Below are 21,254 nucleotides of genomic sequence, written 5' to 3'. Positions count from 1 at the left end.
AGGCAGCAGTGCAAACCACTACGCCACTGTGCCGCCCTGTACTGAAGACGTATGCCCCAGAACTAGCCGCACCACAAACCCAGCTCTTCCAGTACAGCTACAACATCAGCATCTACCCAACTTTGTCCTGTCCACAAAACGCAGGAAAATTCCAATCTGGCCAATTAGCATCACATTAGCCAATGGCATTCAGCTCCCGATCTCATTACAGCCAAACTGGACAAATGAGCTAAATTCATGAGAAGAGAATGACTGCCTTTGATATCAAGGCAGCATTCAATTGATTGTGACATCAAGGAGCCTTAGTGAAATTGATGTCAATGGGATTCAGGTAGTAAAATATCCATTGATTGGAGTCATACCCACTGCGAAGGAAGATGGTTGTGGCTGTTGGAGGCCAATCACCTGTCCCAGGACTTCGCCACAGGAATTCCTCAGGGTAGTATCCAAGCCTGAACTATCTTTGCTGCTTCATCAGTGGTCTTCCCTCCACCATCAGGTCAGAAGTGGGGATGTCTTGTGGATGATTGCAGTGTTCAGTAACACTCCCAACTCCTCAGATACGTCCACATGCAGCAAGACTTTTCAAGAATGTTCATGTTTGGCATGATAAGTGGAAAGTCACATGTGTGCCACACAATTTCTAGCTAGGCAATGCCCATCTCCAGCAAGAGAGAATCTAATTACCTTCCCTTGATATTCAGTGACATTACCACCGTCAACATCTTGCGGCTTACCATTAACCAGAAACTGAACTGGATGAGACATATAAGCACGGTGGCTACAAGACCGGGTCAGAATTCTGCAGTGAGTGACTCCCCTTCCGACTCCCCAAAGTATGTTTGCCATCCACAGGTGTGTGATAGAATACTCTACTCTCCACTTGCCTAATGGAGGGAGGCTTAAACTTCACTCAAGAACACTACACCATCAAGGACAAAGAAGGCTGGGGGCAGCATGGTGGCATAGTGGTTAGCACTGCTGCCTCTCGGTGCCGAGATCCCAGGTTTGATCCCGGCCCTGGGTCACCGACCGTGTAGAGTTTGTACATTCTCCCCGTATTTGCATAGGATTCGCCCCCACAACCCAAAGATGTGCAGGTTAGGTGGATTGGCCACGCTAAATTGCCCCTTCATTGGAAAAAAAATGGATTGAGTACTCTAAATTCTTTTTTTTAAAGACAAAGAAGGCTATTTGATTGGCATCTCATCCACTATGTTAAACAGTCACTCCCTTCAGCATCGATGCATATTAGCAGCAGTGTGTGCCATCTACAAGATGCACTGCAGTAACTAGGCAGACCGACTTCAAGAGCCTCCTCCAAATTCACATCTTCTACCACCCTAGAAGGACTAGAACAGCAGATACTTGGGAACACACCAACATGTTCCCCTCCAAGCCATACACCATTCCCAGTTGGAACTGCATCCTGGAACTCCCTCTCTAACAGCATTGTGGGTGTATCTTTGAATCATAGAACCCTTACAGTGCAGAAGGAGGCCATTCGGCCCGTCAGGTCTGCACCGACTCTCCGAAAGAGAACCCTACCTAGGCCCACTCCCCCACCCTATCCCCTTAGCCCCAGTTAACTTGCACATCTTTTGGACACTATGGGTCAATTTCGCATGGCCAATCTACCTAACCTGCACAGGAGGGAGGAAACCGGAGCACCCAGGGGAAACCCATGCAGACAAAGAGAGAATGTACAAACTCCGCACAGACTGTCACCCAATTGAGCCAGGGTCCCTGGCGTTGTGACACAGCAGTGCTAATCACTGTGGCACCGTGCCACCCATACCTGCACCACAGACTGCAGTGTTAAATAAGGCAGCTCACCACTACCTTCTCAAGGGCAATTAGGGATAGATAATATAGGCTGGACTTGCCAGCGACACTCATGAATCATGAAAGAATACCAACAGTTCTATGTAATTTTTCCTCCATAGAACTTATTAAGTAATAATGATCTCCCTGTTTAGAGCAGGGGAGAAAATTGGGTAGAAACATGGAAGATTCAAATATAGGAATGGAATATCTCTGATTGCTCTGTTGGTATGTACACTGCTGGATGCACATCAGAAAGCTCCAGACTGCTGCCTACGCTGTGCTAACCTAGCCGAGCCAACCAGATGGTGGTGAAAATTTTAATCCTGTTTTCAATGCCCTGAGGAAGTCCAAAAACCAGCCAAGGTTTCCTTCCTGATAACTTCCCAGTGACTCCTTCAGGGAATTGCACATGTTGAATACCAGATTGGCACATGATCAACTTGGTCACAATGCGTCCTGCTCAGAATTGATGCTGGCACTCATATCTAGCTTCACACTTGAAGAATAGTCAACTTGAGTCAGATACTGGCTCTGTGGAACACACCCTAGGATGCATCAACATTGCAAACAGGCAGACGCCTGGGAAAAGGGAACAAACTGGGAAATAGAATTTAGCAGGTTCAGTCTGGGGACTTCCAGTAACAACATGTAGGTGGAGGTCACAGGTTGGGTGGCTTCTGCTAGAGCATTCATTGTTGGCTCTCTTTGCGCAGATTTTGGGGAGAATTTTATATGAGTGGTTGTTAGAAAAGCTGTGGCAACCAGAAGATGTTGAAATTCCAAAAAAAGAATCCAGGAAAGAAGGGTGTTGGCTGTGTTTATAGGGGAGATGTGCGGGTGGACCCGTGGATATTTTTGCATCCGCGAGTCAGGGAGCATTCGTTCATTCACAAGTACACAATGTATATCCAAGGTTTGACTTTTTTATTATGGGGTGAGGGAAGCAGAATATTCGGCGATTGTCATCTCGGACCACGCTCCACATTGAGTCGATGTGGTCCTGGCGAAGGGGCTGGCACAGAGGCCTGCATGGAGGTTGGATGTGGGGCTGTTGGCAGACCCAAACGTTTGTGCATAGATGGGAAGGTGATTGAGGATTATGTTGGGATTAATAGGAATGGGGAGGTTTCACTGTCAGTGGTGTGGGAAGCATTGAAGGCGGTAATAAGAGGTGAGATCATCTCGTTTAAGGCTCAGGTGGACAGGAGGCAAGGGAACAGCGGCAGTGGCTGGTAGAGGACATTTTGGAGTGGATGGAAAGTATGTGGAGAATCCTATTCCGGATCTTCTGGTGAAGAGAAAGGAATTACAGGCAAGGTTCGACCTTCTGTCCACAGGAAAGACTGTTCGGCAGTTGAGGCAGGTGAAGGCGGCTATGTACAAGTATGGGGCGAAGGCCAGCGACTTGTTGGTGGGCCAGCTACATTAGCAGGCAGCTGTGAGATTGTTCAGGTTCGGGATGGGGCAGGGGAGTTGGTGGTGCATTTGAACAGGTGAACAAGGCATTCGAGGAGTTTTATAAAAATTTGTATAGGTCTGAGCCTCCGGAGGATGAGTCAGACATGAGGGAGTTTTGGGGGCAGTTGCGGTGTCCTAAAGTCGGCTAGAAGAGGGCAGGGGTGGAAGAGCCAGTGGGGATGGAAGAGGTGCGGGTGGCGATAGGGAAGATGCAGACAGGTAAGGCATCGAGGCCAGATCATTTCCCGGTGGAGTTTTATAAAATGTTTTTGGATAAGCTGGTGCCACTGTTGGTTGAGATGTTTGAAGATGCATTGGCCAAAGGAGTGCTGCCAGAGACAATGGGCCATGCATCCATTTCATTGCTGCTAAAAAAGGATAAGGACCCACTGAGTGTGGGTCGTGTAAGCCTACTGGAGTTGATGCCAGGATTTTGGCTAAGGTGCTGGCGCTGAGGTTGGAGGAGTGCCTCTTGATGGCAATTGGAGAGGATCAGATGGGGTTCGTAAAGGGCAGTCAGTTGTCGTCGAACGTGAGGCATATTTATAAAACCAAAGAGAAAATGCTGGAAAAACTCAGCATGTCTGGCAGCATTTGTAGGGAGAGAAAAGAGCTAACATTTTGAGTCCAGATGGCCCTTTGTCAAAGCTACATATTTAAATGTGGTGCTTTCACTGGCAGAAGGGAGGGAGCCAGAGGTGGTGGTGGCACTGGCTATAGAGAAGGTGTTTATCGTGTGGAGTGGAACTACTTATTTGCGGTGTTGGAGAGATGTGGGATTGGGTCCAAATTTGTGACATGGGTAAAATTGCACTATAAGGCAAACCAAAGGTGAATGTGCGCACAAATGAGGTGAACTCAGGGTACTTTCAGTTACATTGGGGAATGAGGCAGGGGTGCCCCATGTCCCCCCTCCTCTTTGCGCTGGCGATAGAGACCTTGGCCACAGCGCTGAGGTGCTTGAAGGAATTGAAGGGGATAACGAAGTAGGGTGGAGCATAGGGTGTCTCTGTATGCTGATGATCTGTAGTTGTATATCTCCAACCCGGGCTCTTCGATGGGGGATAAAATCGGGATTTTAAAATAGGGGATTTCGGTCTTTTTCAGGCTATAAGTTAAATTTGGAAAAGAGTGAGTATTTTGTGGAGTCTTCTCCGGGGGGCGGATGTAGGTTTGGGGGGTTGTCATTTTGGGTGGCAACTACCCACTTTATGTACTTGGGACTGCAGGTGGCTCTGGATTGGGCCAGTTGGAGAAATCCTGGAGTTGTTCTTCAGCACCATGTTGGCGATCTTTGGAGACTCAGATTTGCCGGAGCTGCAGACAGGAGCGGAGGCAGATGTTTTAGCCTTTGCCTCGCTGATCGCTGGCAGGCGGGTCCTGTTGTGGTGGAGGTCAGTTGCTCCACCCTGTACTCTGTGTGGCTGGGGGATCTAATGGAGTTTTGGTTTCTGGAAAAGGTGAAATTTGTTTTGAGGTGGGCGCGTGAGTGGTACCACAGAGATGGGGTTGGTTCATACTTCATTTAGATTTAGATTTAGATTTATTGTCACATGTACCAAGATAAAGTGAAAAGCATTGTTCTGTGTACAATCCAGGCAGATTGTTCCATACATGAAAAACAAAGGACATACGATAGATACACAATGTAAGTACACAGACATCGGGTGAAGCATACAGAGTATAGTGCTACAACAATAGAGAAGATGCACAGAGAGATCAGTTCAGTCTATAAGAGGGTCATTCAGGAGTTTGATAATAGCGGGGAAGAAGCTGCTTTTGAATCTGTTTGTGCGTGTTCTCAAACTTTTGTATCTTCTGCCTGATGGAAGAGGTTGGAAGAGAGAATAACCCAGGTGGGAGGGGTCTTTCATTATGCTGCCCTTTTTCCCAAGGCAGCGGGAAGTGTAGACAGAGTCAATGGATGTGAGGCGGGTTTGTGTGATGGACTGGACTATGTTCATGACTCTCTGTAGTTTCTTACGGTCTTGGGTCGAGCAGTTGCAATACCAGGCTGTGATGCAGCCAGCTCGGATGCTTTCTATGATGCACCTGTAATAATTGGTAAGAGTCAATGTGGACATGCTGAATTTCCTTAGTTTCCTAAGGGGGGGCAAAGTGGGGTGTTTGGTCGAGGTCACATGGGGTTGGGGGTTTGTGTTGTTTTCTCTTTGCTACATTGCGTGCTTAAAATGTTAAAATATCAAAAACGAAAAAAAATAGTAAGTTCAACCGTTGACATTCTTCACTTCCTCATTGTCTCTCCGCAACATTTTCTGTAGGCACAGTGCCAGTTTTCCATAAATATTACTGATGGCATCTAGCTGTGCACCTTGAGCACTCATCGACTCCATGATCACTTCTTTGCTATTAATCTGCCTCTCGTGCATCAATTCCTGAATGAACCAAAGCCTTCTTCAACTGAATATTGGGAAAATTGAACTGTTCTTGTGCCACTGATCCCTTTCCCTGCCTATTCATTCAGGCTGAACCTTGTGTTCTGTTCACTTATCCTGCACTTTGATCCTCAGAACCTGTACCTCATCAATTCTATCTATTTAAACTGTGCAGCATTGTCTGCCTCTGATTCAACCTCACTTCTTGCTTACTGTAGCTCTTATCCTTGCTTTTAGCACTTTGGGATTTTATGATTCTATTGTCATTCTTTATGACTCCCCTATCCCCATTCATTACTCTCCACAAACTCCAACTTGTCCAAACTACTGCTCGTCATGTCTTGCTCATCCATCAGCCCCATCCTTGTGAGCCTATATTAGCTTGCCTCGGTCCTACCTTAGCAATGTTCTCCAGCATTGTTTCCACCCCTTCCTTTCACTCTTATCACTGGAATGTTATACCTCTCCAAACTTTTCCTGAGGGTGCTCGTGGTCTCCCCGCAGCGTTATGAAAGGAAATTGACAGACTTGTTGCTGAGCTTCAATCTCTTCTTTTTTTCTGAATTTCCCATCTCACCATTGTGATCAATTGCAGTGGGTAAGATAGTCTTTAACCTTTAAACCCAGCAGTGACCCCATAGCAACCTTGAGCATCAGGTGTCATTTCTAGAACCGCGCATTGTTAACGCACAATGACTGGGAAACCTGCATCTCCACGTATTTACACAGGCTTGTGAAAAACAATAGAAGTGTGGTATTGGCTGGTAAGGAGCTAGTGGAATAGCTCCCCAGCCAATTGTGCTCCACTATCCACACTGACTCACTCAACATCAAGCAGAATGAGAGGGGGTGGGAGGGGGAAGAACTCTGCTCTTCCCTATCCAGATACACACATGGGTGGGTGCTTGAGTTAACCATATGTGGATGGTGAGCATTTCTGTGTCTGTCACTCAGCAAAGAATCCGTCGAGAACAGGCTAATCAAAAGATCAATGCCAATATTTGCTGTTGGATATATGTCAATATTGTGCACAATTGTGATTATTGTGTTTATTCAATGCACACCTGACAGATTTCTTTTCACTGAAGATTCTTGTGGTGTGTGGTAATGTACTTCTCTGGAGTTATGTCCCTGCAGTTATGTACACTATTAAAGTCACCATAGTCCCAGATGATCAGAGAGAGCTTCCCCTTTTGAGGGGAGGAGCTGACTGGTGGTTATTTAACCTGACGGTCACCACATCTCAGGCGAGGGGCAAGGTGAGACCACATCTCAGGCGAGGGGCAAGGTGAGAAGGCTGATGTGGAGCATGGCCAACAGCACGGGTTCAATCCCTATTGGCTGAGGTTATGCATGAAGGTTCTGCCTTCTCAACCTTGCCCCTCTGTTGTGATGTAATGTTCCACAGGTTAAATCACCACCAGTCAGCTCTCAAAGGGAGAGAGCAGCCTCTGGTTCTCTGGGACTGTGGCAACATTAAATCAGACTGTCTGCTCTCTAACAGCCAACTGTCTATTCTTTTGCTTGTTCCCTGATACCACATGCCTTACGCATTGGTCTATTGTGTGGTGCCATATCGAAGGCCTTTTACATCTAGATAATTGACTTTTCTCATGTGCATACATCTAAAATAACTCCTTAAAGCAGTGTATGTCTGATACTGACCACACATTATATGGTCCACGGCTTTGGTTCCAACCTCTGCTGAGTTAATTGATCTTTACCTGAGTTGCAGATGAGGACCGCAATTGACCTCAACAACTGTAGTCTAAGAATGTGAAAATCCACTTGTTGCACCTGATCATCAATCCAGTGACTCCCAGTGGAAAATGCAGAAAGACTTGATGGATTCCTTTTTGATGTCTTGTTGAGTGTGGCCAAAAGCATGGGCCAAGTTTCTGCACTCAGCAGTGAACCTGTTCTCATTTTTAAAAAAACTGACGTTAAGTAGGATGTAGTACTCACGTTACTGACGTACTGACGTTAAGAGGGCAGAATGTAAGGATTCATCATTTCCTCACCGGAACGCTGGTTTTGCAGAACGCTACTGGTGACAACTGGAGAAATCTGGAGGATTTCAACTCATTAATTCTTTTTTTTTCTTTTAAAAAAATAAATTTAGAGTACCCAATTCTTTATTCCAATTAAGGGGCAATTTAGCATGGCTAATCCACCTAATCTGCACGTCTTTTTGAGTTGTGGGGGTGAGACCCACACAAACACGGGGAGAATGTGCAAAGTCCACATGGACAGTGACCCGGGGCCGGGCTCGAACCTGGGACCTCGGCGGCGTGAGGCAGCAGTGCTAACCATTGCGCCGCCATGCTGCCCTAACTCATTGATACTTGTTGCCAGTCTCTTATCCCAGAAGAAATCAGCAGCGATTACCAAACTGTGTTTATCAGAAGAGCCTTACAGAATGGAGGTACTGGAGGCCAAACCTTGAAATCTATGTCGCTCCGCAGAGCCATTGATTGAGGTGTTTAACACATTACTTTTCCAGTCTGTCTGGAGTGAGGCAAGGGGGGGGGGGGGGGGTATATCACTCTGTGGACCTAATCACCTTTTCTCCCCCGAACTATGAGGTTAAATTGGTAACCAAATGACAGGTTAATGATGCGTCACTCCAATGAACCTTGAATGAATGGCAGTACGGGGGTGGCGGCTGGGATTATTACCATCTGACTTCGATCTCTTTTTGCGGGCAGGTTTCACAATCGCTCCTTAACGTTGAAAAGTAGAAAGCAACTTTGTTGCTATGCATGGTGAACTTGGCTACCTCACACGAGATCGCAGTGCGATTTGATTCACATAAACACATTCTGACGTTTCTTTCACATTGACCTCATTTTAATTTGCTTTCCAGATCCTGTGAGCCAGTAACCCCCGCCTCCCCCCCCAAACAAATATAAAAGCAATTTACTGCGGGTGCTGGAATCTGAAACAAAAATAGAGAATACTGGACAATCCCAGCAGGTCTGACAGCACCTGTGGAGAGAAAAGGGAGGTAACATTTCGAGTCTGGGTGACTCTTTGTCGAAGCTAGAGAGAACTGGAAATGGGGTCAGATTTATATTGTAGTGGGGGATGGGGGCTGGAGCGGTGGGGCTGGATAGGGGGGCCAGGGATAGACAAAGATGTCAGGATAGAAGACAAAAGGAAAGTCAATGGAGGTGATTAAGGCTAAGAAGGGTGCTGATAGTGGCACAAAAGAGTTTAAGCCGCCACTAACAAACCTATCTAGGAGCCTGCCACTGATCTATAAGAGCTGGAAGTATCAACGCCAGTGCCAGGAGCTGGCACACGGATAAGTGATCTCCCGGAATGTGAGTTGAAACACGGCTAAAAGAAAAAGAAAAGGAGCGTACACTTCACCATGACACACCTTGGCAGAGCTCCATGTTCCCAGTTTCTCAAAGTCACATGGACGGTCCAAAGGAATCTGAAAATGAAATGAAAATCGCTTATTGTCACAAGTAGGCTTCAAATGAAGTTACTGTGAAAAGCCCCTAGTCGGCACATTCCGGCACCTGTTCGGGGAGGCTGGTACGGGAATCGAACAGTGCTGCTGGCCTGCCTTGGTCTGCTTTAAAAGCCAGCGTTTTAGCCCAGTGAGCTAAACCTGCCCAGTTCTGGGTTCCAATCAAAGAAGATGGCAGTAGCTTTATTACCCTGTGACACCTGAGAGAACTGACATGGTATCGAAGGGCCGAATGGTCTCAATATGGCGTGTCGACCCACAGCCGAATCCACGTGTCCACAGCTCAGAGCCAGTCTCTACTTTCCTCACATGTTAAAATGGTTGACAGCGTATTGGTGGCGTTTTGCAGAGAGCAGTAATTCAGAGGGAAACCCTTGCTGATTATAAAATGTTGCTGAGTGTGACAGAGTGACATTCAGTGCGAGACACCCAGAGCTCTTTCATCTCTGGGTGCGATCTCCTGACCCCCTCCCCCACCCACCTGCCTCTGACAATAGATGTGAAACCTGACATCAATCTGCATATTGGGTTTCTGGAGAGGAATCACAAGGCTATTTCTCATTCTGCCTATTGTTTTATTCTGTGCAGAAGGGACTTTGCATAAGGGTCACATGGAAAATGTTTCACTTTGTGTGGTAATCCATTTAAAGGGAAACAAAAAACTGAGGTATTGAATGGCTGCCACTTGATCCAGTGAGAATCCAGTATCTCCCTCCATTCAACTCTTCAAACACTCATCTTAGACCCTGAAAGAAATCGTTACTAAAATCTTTCTGCCTTTCCACTTCCCTCTCCACCGGTAATAACCTCCCCGGTGTGTATGGTTTCAGAATTATAGGCAATGTGCATCGAAAGTTGTCTGTGACTGAGACTCCTACGGAAGCTGGTCTTGTTCCAAAAGAGCACCCCCCCCCCCCCCCCCCCCCCCCCGCCTCCCCCACTACACCTCCCCAGGACTCCAGAATGCACGGTTGTGCCGCAAACAGTGTGAAAAGCATGGAGAGTCCCAACGTAAAGAGCCACCACTGCCTCGAATTAATCACAAAGACAGCAGGAAGCCACAGAGCACAGGGGTGGATTATGTTAACTGCAACCTGAGCCTCTGTGCTTGTTGCGAATTCATTCAGAGGGAGCTGCGACTGTTTAGTAATTAGCTGGGGGTGGAACTTCACACATCTGTGATGTGGATCGTTCTTTCCTTTTGTGTAATCCTGCTCACAAATGACGTTGCACTTTCTGCTTCCTCTTGTCATGTTCAGCAGAAAGTAGGGAGATGAATGTGGGAATAGAGGAGGCGATGGGATTGGGATGGAATCGGGAATAAGAGCTGTGTGTAAGATTACCAACTAATGATGAACATTGGATTGGAGCAACATTCCCTGCCCAACTATACATGCACATGGAAGGATCCCACTTCTGTCTGTGAAACGCAGTGGCCACTGCAGTGAAAGGGCTGCTACATTGACTCAGGATCACTGAGCTCCAGCTTCTGATTGCTTTCTGGCAATATCTACACTTTATAAATTTGCTCATTTACAGGATGTGGGCACCACTGGCTGGGTCAGCATTTATTGTCCATCCCTAATTGCCCTTGAGAAGGTGGTTTTAAGTGGCCTTCTTATAACTCCTGCACTCGGTGTAGTGTAGGTACACCCGCAATGCTGTTAGGGAGGGAGTTCCAGGATTTTGACCCAACAACAATGAAGGAACGGCGATATAGTTCCAAGTTAGGATGGTGTCAGGCTTAGAGGGGAACTTGCAGTTGCTGGTGCGTTTGCTACCTTTGTCCTTTGAGGCACGGAGATTGCTGGTTTGGAAGGTAATCATCTTTATTATTGTCACAAGTAGGCTTACATTAACACTGCAATGATGTTACTGTGAAAATCCCTGAGTCACCTAACTCCAGCGTCTGTTCAGGTACACAGGAGAATTCAGTATGTCCAATTCACCGAACAGCATGTCTTTCGGGGCTTGTGGGAGGAAATTTAGCCTATTGACACCCGGAGGAAACCCATGCAGACATGGGAACGTGCAGACTCCACACAATGACCCAAGCCGGGAATCGAACCTGGGACCCTGGTGCGGTGAGGCAACAGTGCTAACCACTGTGCTACCGTGCCGCCCAAGTGCTGTCAAAAGAGCCTAGGTGACGGCTGTACGGTGGCACAGTGGTTAGCACTGCTGCCTCCTTCGATCCCGGACCTGGGTCAGTGTCCGTGTGGAGTTTTCACACCCTCCACATGTCTGTGTGGGTCTCACTCCCACAACCCAAAGATGTGCAGGGTAGGTGGATTGGCCACGATAAATTGGCTCTTAATTGGATACTTTAAATTTATATTAAGAAGAGCCTCGGTGAGTGGCTGCAGTGCACCTTGTTGATTCTGTCCATTGCTGCACCATCCATCGGTGGTGAATGGAGTGAATGTTTGTGGATGGGATGCCAATCACGTGAGTTGCTTTATCCAGGATGGTGCCGAGCTTCCTGAGTGTTGTTGGAGCTGCACTCATCCAGGAAAGTGGAGAGTATTCCGTCACACTGCTGACTTGTGTCTTGCAGATGATGGACAGTCTTTTGGGAGGCAGGAGGTGAGTTCTTCCCAACAGAATTTCCAGCCTTTGGGCTGCTCTTGCTGCCATAGTGTTTAAATGGCTGGTCCATGTGTATGAATGTTGGGTGAGAGGGGGCGCAGTGGGTTAGCCCTGTTGCCTCATGGCGCCGAGGTCCCAGGTTCGATCCCGGCTCTGGGTCACTGTCTGTGTGGAGTTTGCACATTCTCCCCGTGTCTGCGTGGGTTTCACCCCCACAACCCAAAGATGTGCAGGGTAGGTGGATTGGTCATGCTAAATTGCCCCTTAATTGGAAAAAATGAATTGGGTACTCTAAATTTTTTTTTTTTAAATGTTGGGAGAGAGAAGATTGTGATAAATACCCTGAAAGTCAAATGGCCATTGTTTCATCACAGACATGAAAAATAGCCGAATGATGATATTACCAGAGGGTGAAATGCTATTCCTACAAGAGGGGAACAGGGGCAAAAAGCAGGGAATATATTTTCCAATCCTGCACTCCTAATTTCAATTTGTATTCCATTCAGGCACAGCTCCCCATAAAAAGAATTTACTGCACTACACTGTGTTCTACTTCAAGTGCATTCACCCTCTTTATTAAACAATGTTCGTATTTTTTACTTTGCTTTCAGTAAACATAATCTACAAACGTTCCCTTGACCCTTGAGGCAGAGGTCATTGTACATATTGGTACTAACGACATAGGCAGGAAGGGGCATGAGGTCCTGCAGCAGGAGTTCAAGGAGCTAGGTAGAAAGTTAAAAGACAGGACCTCTAGGGTTGTAATCTTGGGATTACTCCGTGTGCCACGTGCCAGTGAGGCTAGAAATAGGAAGATAGAGCAGCTAAACACGTGGCTAAACAGCTGGTGTAGGAGAGAGGGTTTCCGTTATCTGGACCACTGGGAGCTCTTCCGGGGCAGGTGTGACCTGTATAAGAAGGACGGGTTGCATCTAAACTGGAGATGCATAAATATCATGGCCGCGAGGTTTGCTAGTGTCACACGGGAAGGTTTAAACTAATATGACAGGGGGGTGGGTACCGGAGCAATAGGTCAGAAGGTGAAAACATTGAGGGAGAACTGGGGAATAGGGCTAGTATGGCTCTGCGGAAGAGCAGACAGGGAGATGTTGCTGAAAACAGCGGGCCTGAAGTGCATATGTTTTAATGCAAGAAGTATTACGGGTAAGGCAGATGAACTTAGAACTTGGGTTAGTACTTGGAACTATGATGTTGTTGCCATGACAGAGACCTGGTTGAGGGAAGGACAGGTTTGGCAGCTAAATGTTCCAGGATTTAGATGTTTCAGGCGGGATAAAGAGGGATGTAAAAGGGGTGGCGGGGTTGCGCTACTGGTTAGGGAGAATATCACAGCCGTACTATGGGAGGACACCTCAGAGGGCAGCGAGGCTATATGGGTAGAGATCAGGAATAAGAAGGGTGCAGTCACAATGTTGGGGGTTTACTACAGGCTTCCCAACAGCCAGCGGGAGATAGAGGAGCAGATAGGTAGACAGATTTTGGAAAGGAGTAAAGGCAACAGGGTTGATAGGATACTTCAACTTCCCCAATATTGACTGGGACTCACTTAGTGCTAGGGGCTTGAACAGGGCAGGGTTTGTAAGGAGCATCCAGGAGGTCTTCTTAAAACAATATGTAGACAGTCCAACTAGGGAAGGGGCTGTACTGGACCTGGTATTGGGGAATGAGTCCGGCCAGGTGGTAGAAGTTCCAGTAGGGGAGCATTTCGGGAACAGTGACCACAATTCAGTAAGTTTTAAAGTGCTGGTGGACAAGGATAAGAATGGTCCTAGGGTGAATGTGCTAAATTGGGGGAAGGCTAATTATAACAATATTAGGCGGGAACTGAAGAACCTAGATTGGGGGCGGATGTTTGAGGGTAAATCAACATCTGACATGTGGGAGGCTTTCAAATGTCAGTTTAAAGGAATTCAGGACCGGCATGTTCCTGTGTGGAAGGAGGATAAATACGACAAATTTCGGGAACCTTGGATAACGAGAGATATTGTAGGGCTCATCAAAAAGAAAAAGGAGGCATTCGTCAGGGCTAGAAGGCTGGGAACAGACGAAGCCTGTGTGGGATATAAGGAAAGTAGGAAGGAACTTAAGCAAGGAGTCAGGAGGGCTATATGGGATCACGAAAAGTCATTGGCAAATAGGGTTAAGGAAAATCCCAAGGCTTTTTACACGTACATAAAAAGCAAGAGGGTAGCCAGGGAAAGGGTTGGCCCACTGAAGGACAAGCAAGGGAATCTATGTGTGGAGCCCAGAGGAAATGGGCGAGGTACTAAATGAATACTTTGCATCAGTATTCACCAAAGAGAAGGAATTGGTGGATGTTGAGTCTAGAGAAGGGTGTGTAGATAGCCTGGGTCACATTGAGGTCCAAAAGGATGAGGTGTTGGGTGTCTTGAAAAATATTAAGGTAGATAAGTCCCCAGGGTCTGATGGCATCTACCCCAGAATATTGAAGGAGGCTAGAGAGGAAATTGCTGAAGCCTTGACAGAAATCTTTGGATCCTCACTGTCTTCAGGTGATGTCCCGGGGGACTGGAGAATAGCCAACGCTGTTCCTTTGTTTAAGAAGGGTAGCAAGGATAATCCAGGGAACTACAGGCCGGTGAGCCTTACATCAGTAGTAGGGAAATTACTGGAGAGAATTCTTCGAGACAGGATCTACTCGCATTTAGAAGCAAATGGACGTATTAGTGAGAGGCAGCACGGTTTTGTGAAGGAGAGGTCGTGTCTCAATAACTTGATAAGAGTTTTTCGAAGAGGTCACAAAGATGATTGATGCAGGTAGGGCAATGGATATTGTCTATATGGACTTCAGTAAGGCCTTTGACAAGGTCCCTCATGGCAGACTGGTACAAAAGGTTAAGTCACACGGGATTAGGGGTGAGCTGGCAAGATGGATACAGAACTGGCTAGGTCATAGAAGGCAGAGAGTAGCAATAGAAGGGTACTTTACTGATTGGAGGGCTGTGACGAGTGGTGTTCTGCAGGGACCAGTGCTGGGACCCTTGCTGTTCGTAGTATATATAAACGATTTGGAGGAAAATGTAACTGGTCTGATTAGTAAGTCTGCAGACGACACAAAGGTTGGTGGAAATGCGGATAGCGATGAGGACTGTCAGAGGATACAGCACGATTTAAATCATTTGGAGACTTGGGCGGAGAGATGGCAGATGGAGTTTAATCCGGACAAATGTGAGGTAATGAATTTTGGAAGGTCTAATGCAGGTAGTGAATATATAGTGAATGGTAGAACCCTCAAGAGTATTGACAGTCAGAGAGATCTAGGTGTACAGGTCCATCGGTCACTGAAAATGGCAACACAGGTGGGGAAGTTAGTCAAGAAGGCATACCATAAGACATAGGAGCGGATGTAAGGCCATTCGGCCCATCGAGTCCACTCCACCATTCAATCATGGCTGATTTCAACTCCATTTACCTGCTCTCTCTCCATAGCCCTTAATTCCTCGAGAAATCAAGAATTTATCAACTTCTGTCTTAAAGACACTCAACGTCCCGGCCTCCACCGCCCTCTGTGGCAATGAATTCCACAGACCCACCACTCTCTGGCTGAAGAAATTTCTCCTCATCTCTGTTCTAAAGTAACTCCCTTTTATTCTAAGGCTGTGCCCCCGGGTCCTAGTCTCCCCTGCTAATGGAAACAACTTCCCTACATCCACCCTATCTAAGCCATTCATTATCTTGTAAGTTTCTATTAGATCTCCCCTCAACCTCCTAAACTCCAATGAATATAATCCCAGGATCCTCAGACGTTCATCGTATGTTAGGCCTACCATTCCTGGGATCATCCGTGTGAATTTCCGCTGGACCCGCTCCAGTGCCAGTATGTCCTTCCTGAGGTGTGGGGCCCATACTGCATGTTTGCCTTCATTGGCAGGGGCATTGAGTATAAGAATTGGCAAGTCATGTTGCAGCTGTATAGAACCTTAGTTAGGCCACACGTGGAATATAGTGTTCAATTCTGGTCGCCACACTGCCAGAAGGATGTGGAGGCTTTAGAGAGGGTGCAGAAGAGATTTACCAGGATGTTGTCTGGTATGGAGGGCATTAGCTATGAGGAGCGGTTGAATAAACTTGGTTTGTTCTCACTGGAACGACGGAGGTTGAGGGGCAACCTGCCCACTCCCCCCTATCCCCAAAACCCCACATCTACAAAATTATGAGGCGCATAGACAGATAGTCAGAGGCTTTTTCCCAGGGTAGAGGGGTCAATTACTAGGGGGCATAGGTTTAAGGTGCGAGGGGCGAGGTTTAGAGGAGATGTACGAGGCAAGTTTTTTTACGCAGGAGGTAGTGGGTGCCTGGAACTCGCTGCCGGAGGAGGTGGTGGAAGCAGGGACGATAGTGACCTTTAAGGGCATCTTGACAAATACATGAATAGGATGGGAATAGAGGGATACGGACCCAGGAAGTGTTGAAGATTTTAGTTCAGACGGGCAGCATGGTCGGCACAGTCTTGGAGGGCTGAAGGGCCTGTTCCTGTGCTGTACTTTTCTTTGTTCTTTGTTCAAGGAGCAGGACAGGTGTGCGGAACTTAGCCTATTGCATCTATAACCACCAGCGAGAAAATGCGGGACATGCTCGCAGATGTTTAATGAATATAAACATAAGGCTTCGGGTGCACATACAACCAAGATTGAAAAAGATGAGAGATGAGCTTGATCAAAAGTTAATGTTTTATGATAAACATGTGTTTTCAATACACTTTAAGAGAGGGTCAGGATCAGGGAGATAAACAAAGAAATCACCATCAGCACTTGTATTCATAGAATCATAGAATCCCTACAGTGCAGAAGGAGGCCATTCGGCCCATAGAGTCTGCACCGACCCTTCGGATGAGCAGTCTACCCATGCCCACTCCCCCCTATCCCCAAAGCCCCACATCCTGACCCACACAACCTTGGACACTAAGGGCAAGTTATCATGGCCAATCCACCTAACACGCACATCTTTGGACTGTGGGTTGAAACTTGAGCACCCGGAGGAAACCCACACAGAGATGGGGAGAACACACAAACTCCACACAGGAGTGACCAAGGCCAGAATTGAACCTGGCTCCCCGTGAGGCAGCAGTGCTAACCACTGTGCCACCGTGCTACCCTTAAGTAGAAGTTTATTCTACTATATATTTGCACTGGCATCAGGATTTTATACTGTCACACTTTGTCTCTTTATGTCAGTTTGTTTTCAAGCACCGTTTGTGTCCAGCTATCATAAAACAGACTGGGATGCATGGTGAAGCTTGGATTCAAAGACCTCAGCAAAGCACCACAATTAAGTCATAGAGATCAGAAAAGCATAGTTTTGATCCGCCTGGGTGAACATTGGCTCAACTGTGCTGGTTTTCATTGTTCAATAGCTTACTAACACTGTGGGGACATAGATTTCAAGGCTGCGTTATATTACTGTAGCTCTGAACTTGGCCTGCACTATAATATTTCAGCCTTTTACTGGCTTGCCTTACTGTAAAGAATGGCCTTTTGGAACAGAAACTAAAGGGCTGCTGGATCCCGTGGAACTGTACCTCACTTAGACGTTTATTCATTCCCTCACCCTATCCCCGTAACCCAACAGAACATTTCGACACTCAGAGGCAATTTAGCGTGGCCAATCCACCTAACCTGCACACCCTCGGACTGTGGGAGGAAACGCAGGGCTTGCAAACTCCACACAGTCACCCAGGTCGGAATTGAACCCGGGTCCCTGGCGCTGTGAGGCAGCAATGCTAACCAATCCTGTGAAGCAGCTTGGGATGTTTCACTATGTTAAAGGCACAATATAAATGCAAGTTGTTGGTATTGTCCAGTAGACAATTCATTTCATTTTTTCCAATTAAGGGGCAATTTAGCGTGGCCAATCCACCTAGCCTGCACATCTTTGGGCTATGGGGGCGAAAACCACGCAAACACGGGGAGAATGTGCAACCTCCACACGGACAGTGACCCAGAGCCAAGAGTGAACCTGGGACCTCGCTGCCGTGAGGCAGCAGTGCTATCCCACTGTGCCACCATGCTGCGCTAGTACAGTTAAATCCTGACATAGGGATCTTGCACAGAAACGGACAACACCAAACATAAACTTGCCAGATTTATTAGGCCTGGCACGTCCATCAATATGAGGTCATCAGGTGGGTTATTCAACCAGAAGGGGAATAAATTCAAGCTTGAGGAACTATATCCCACACCCACATATGTGGGGGATATCTGTGCAGAAATGAAAAGCAGCTACACCCAGTCCAAAACAATGTCAGTAAATAGTTCAAATCATGAGGGCAGCACGGTGGCGCAGTGGGTTAGCCCTGCAGCCTCACGGCACCGAGGTCCCAGGTTCGATCCCAGCTCTGGGTCACTGTCTGTGTGGAGTTTGCACATTCTCCCAGTGTTTGCGTGGGTTTCGCCCCCACAACTCAAAGATGTGCAGGCTAGGTGGATTGGCCGTGCTAAATTGCCCCTTAATTGGAAAAAACAAATTGGGTACTCTAATTATTTTTTTTTTCCAAATAGTTTCAATCACAATTTATCTACTCCATTCTTATATCTCTTCAACTCCTTTCCCTTCATTCAGCTATCCTTCCTATCTTAAATGTTGACATATTTTCTGCCTCAACCCAATTTTCTTTTGTATTTATATTTCCTCCAACCAGGCAACAACCTAGTGAATCTGTGATGTACTTCCTTAAAGTCTCCTTGCTTTACTTGATGGAGCAGCGACTATGCATGAATCAGAGGACTATAGTGTAATTCCATTCAATAGAGTTACAGTGACATCCCATGTTGGAATGTTTGTGAACCTAAAGTCACACTGGATAATGAGTTTACTTGTCGTTTATCCATATGTCAAATTAGATTGTCTATCACGAGTTTAAACTCTACCCCATCTAGCCCAAGGCTGATGAAATCAGTTGCAATCTCTTGCCACCCTCTTTGACTCTTTGAGATCAACTCGCTCAGCACAAAGGATTGAGCCAAACTAGGGACCTACTGAATCTACTTTATAGTTTATTCCTCATTTGGAGGACCTTGTTTAATTCTGGTTAAAAAAGCCACAAAAAGGGCAACATGGGGGCGCAGTGGTTAGTGCTGCTGCCTTATGGCGCCGAGGTCCCAGGTTCGATCCCAGCTCCCTGTCCATGTGAATTGGGTACTCTAAATTTTAAAAAGTCACAAAAGCATACAGATGCATTAGTAAGGGTGCAGAAAAGAGCAACAATGCCGATTCCAGGTATAAAGGAAAAGGGGATTAGGGGCCAAAATTTAAATGAGTGAGAAACGATTTAACACAGATATCAGAATTAATTTATTTACTGAAAGAGAAATACTTGGAAGATGTAGCACAGGGCATCTATATTAGAGGCTGGATCCTATCATGGGAAAATTAGGAAGCAGAGGATGAATTACAATGGCCTTTTCTTATCCTCAACTGCATAGTTTCACGCTGCACAGTCCACTCACCAGCTAAGTCATTAGGTCCGCGTCTGAATCATATGTTATTCCAATCAGCCATTTGTGGAGCTACAGCTCTTCCACAATGAGTTTTCTTATTGACCAGCCACATTTTTAGACCCCAGCATTTAGGTCACTTAATATACACTGGTATAGTCAAAGAAACTCAATCCTAATTTTCTCCTCGGGGGAATCGAGCAAGCCAATCCCTTAAAGAAGTGAGAATTCTGGAACATTTCCAGAATTGTTGTCTCTTGTTGCCCTGTAATTCAAGCAATAACATTTTTTAAAACCTTGTTTTCAGGGAAGGACAATGTAGGGACAAGGAGTGAATAATTGGAAAAAATGTTTTGAGATCTTCTGCAACAAAAAACTTGTAAGCTGGCATTACAAATGGCACAATCTGATGGTGTTAGTGTCAAACCCTAGGGCATGATCCCATGCCATTCAGGGGTTTGGACTCACTTGATTTTTCGTAAAGCACCTACAATTTCTACATGAAATTTTCCAATTCACACCACCCCTAATGACTCCAACCCTCGCTAGGGTGCAGTGCTCCAGAAACTTCCCCAAGTGTGAGAGTCCTCACAGGCTATATAACAGCAGACAGAATCGTTACCAAGCCTAACCATACTGGCTGAAATCCTGAAAATGTACACTATCAGGAAAGGCCAGCTGTGCCATTTTTTTCTCTCTGTAGTTTCACAGAAAACGTTCACCCATCTAGCATCAATAATAATGATAATAATCGCTTATTGTCACAAGTATGCTTCAATGAAGTTACTGTGAAATGCCCCTAGTCACCACATTCCGGCACCTGTTCGGGGAGGCCGGTACGGGAATTGAACCCATGTTGCTGTCCTTGTTCTGCATTACAAGCCAGCTGTTTAGCCCATTGTGCTAAACCAGCCCCCTGATGTATTATATCTTAAAGTAAATTGCAGGTGTCTGTTAAATAGCAGATAAAAGATTTTCATTAAAATGGGCTTGTTACTAATGATCACATGGCAGCATTTCAAGACACTGAAATACGTTCACACTTTTCAACAGGACAATCTGAATCCTGATCTGTAACAGGAATCCAGGCCGATCCCAAAGCACTGAGGCGAATTTTAAACCCTTAGTGGCTAAACTCATTGGAAATACTCAGCAAGTTCTTGCATCATCTGCAGAGAGAGAAAGAGAGTTAACGTTTCCAGCCTGTGACCTTTCATCAGAACAATAAATCAAATCAAATCAGGGGCCGGAGCTGCGTGTTTCTCGGTGGCCCGCCATTCGCTGGTAGTGGGATTCACTGCTCCTACTGTTGTCAATGGGATTTCTCATTGAAGCAACCCCATATTGCTGGGAAACCCATGGGCGAGGGTGCGTTGCCTGCGGGACCAGAAATCACGCCGCCAGCGAACGGCCAGAGAATTCGCGCTCAGTTCTCGTTTCGCCCTCGTCGGTTGCTGCCAGGTCTGCTGAGTATTTCCAGGTTTTGTATTTTTTTATTTCAGGTGGATGGATTTGTTTATTGTCACGTGTACCGAGGTACAGTGAAAAGTATTTTTCTGCGAGCAGCTCAAACAGATCATTAAGTACTTGAAAATAAAATAAAAAGAAAATACATAATAGGGCAACACAATATATCCAACATCAGCAGTGTTCTGCTTTTGTAATAAGCTGGTTGAACTCATCTAACTGGCCTCTCTGGCCTGTGTCATTCAACACCACATTGGGTAGTGCACAGAGCTGTTAGGAGATTAAATACTGGTGAAGCAATGCACAATCTTCCTATTGTTTCCCATATTGATGCATGGGCTTTTATCTGTTTTTCAATCTAATTTAACAGAAGAAAGCTTTCACAAAGAAACACAGACAGGTGCTGCTTGAAGGCACTGGTGCAAAGAGGAACAAATTAGTTTCAAAACTCTTCCATACCTGTTGTGTTTAACATATGATTCAATGAACAGCAAACCAAAGGAAGAAATACTATGATCACACATAGAATCATCTCAGATAAAGAGAACCTCCATGGGATAG

The sequence above is a fragment of the Scyliorhinus torazame genome, chromosome 12 (assembly GCF_047496885.1).
Source record: "Scyliorhinus torazame isolate Kashiwa2021f chromosome 12, sScyTor2.1, whole genome shotgun sequence".
Classification (NCBI taxonomy): Eukaryota; Metazoa; Chordata; class Chondrichthyes; order Carcharhiniformes; family Scyliorhinidae; genus Scyliorhinus; species Scyliorhinus torazame.
Note: the sequence above shows the minus strand (reverse complement) of the source record.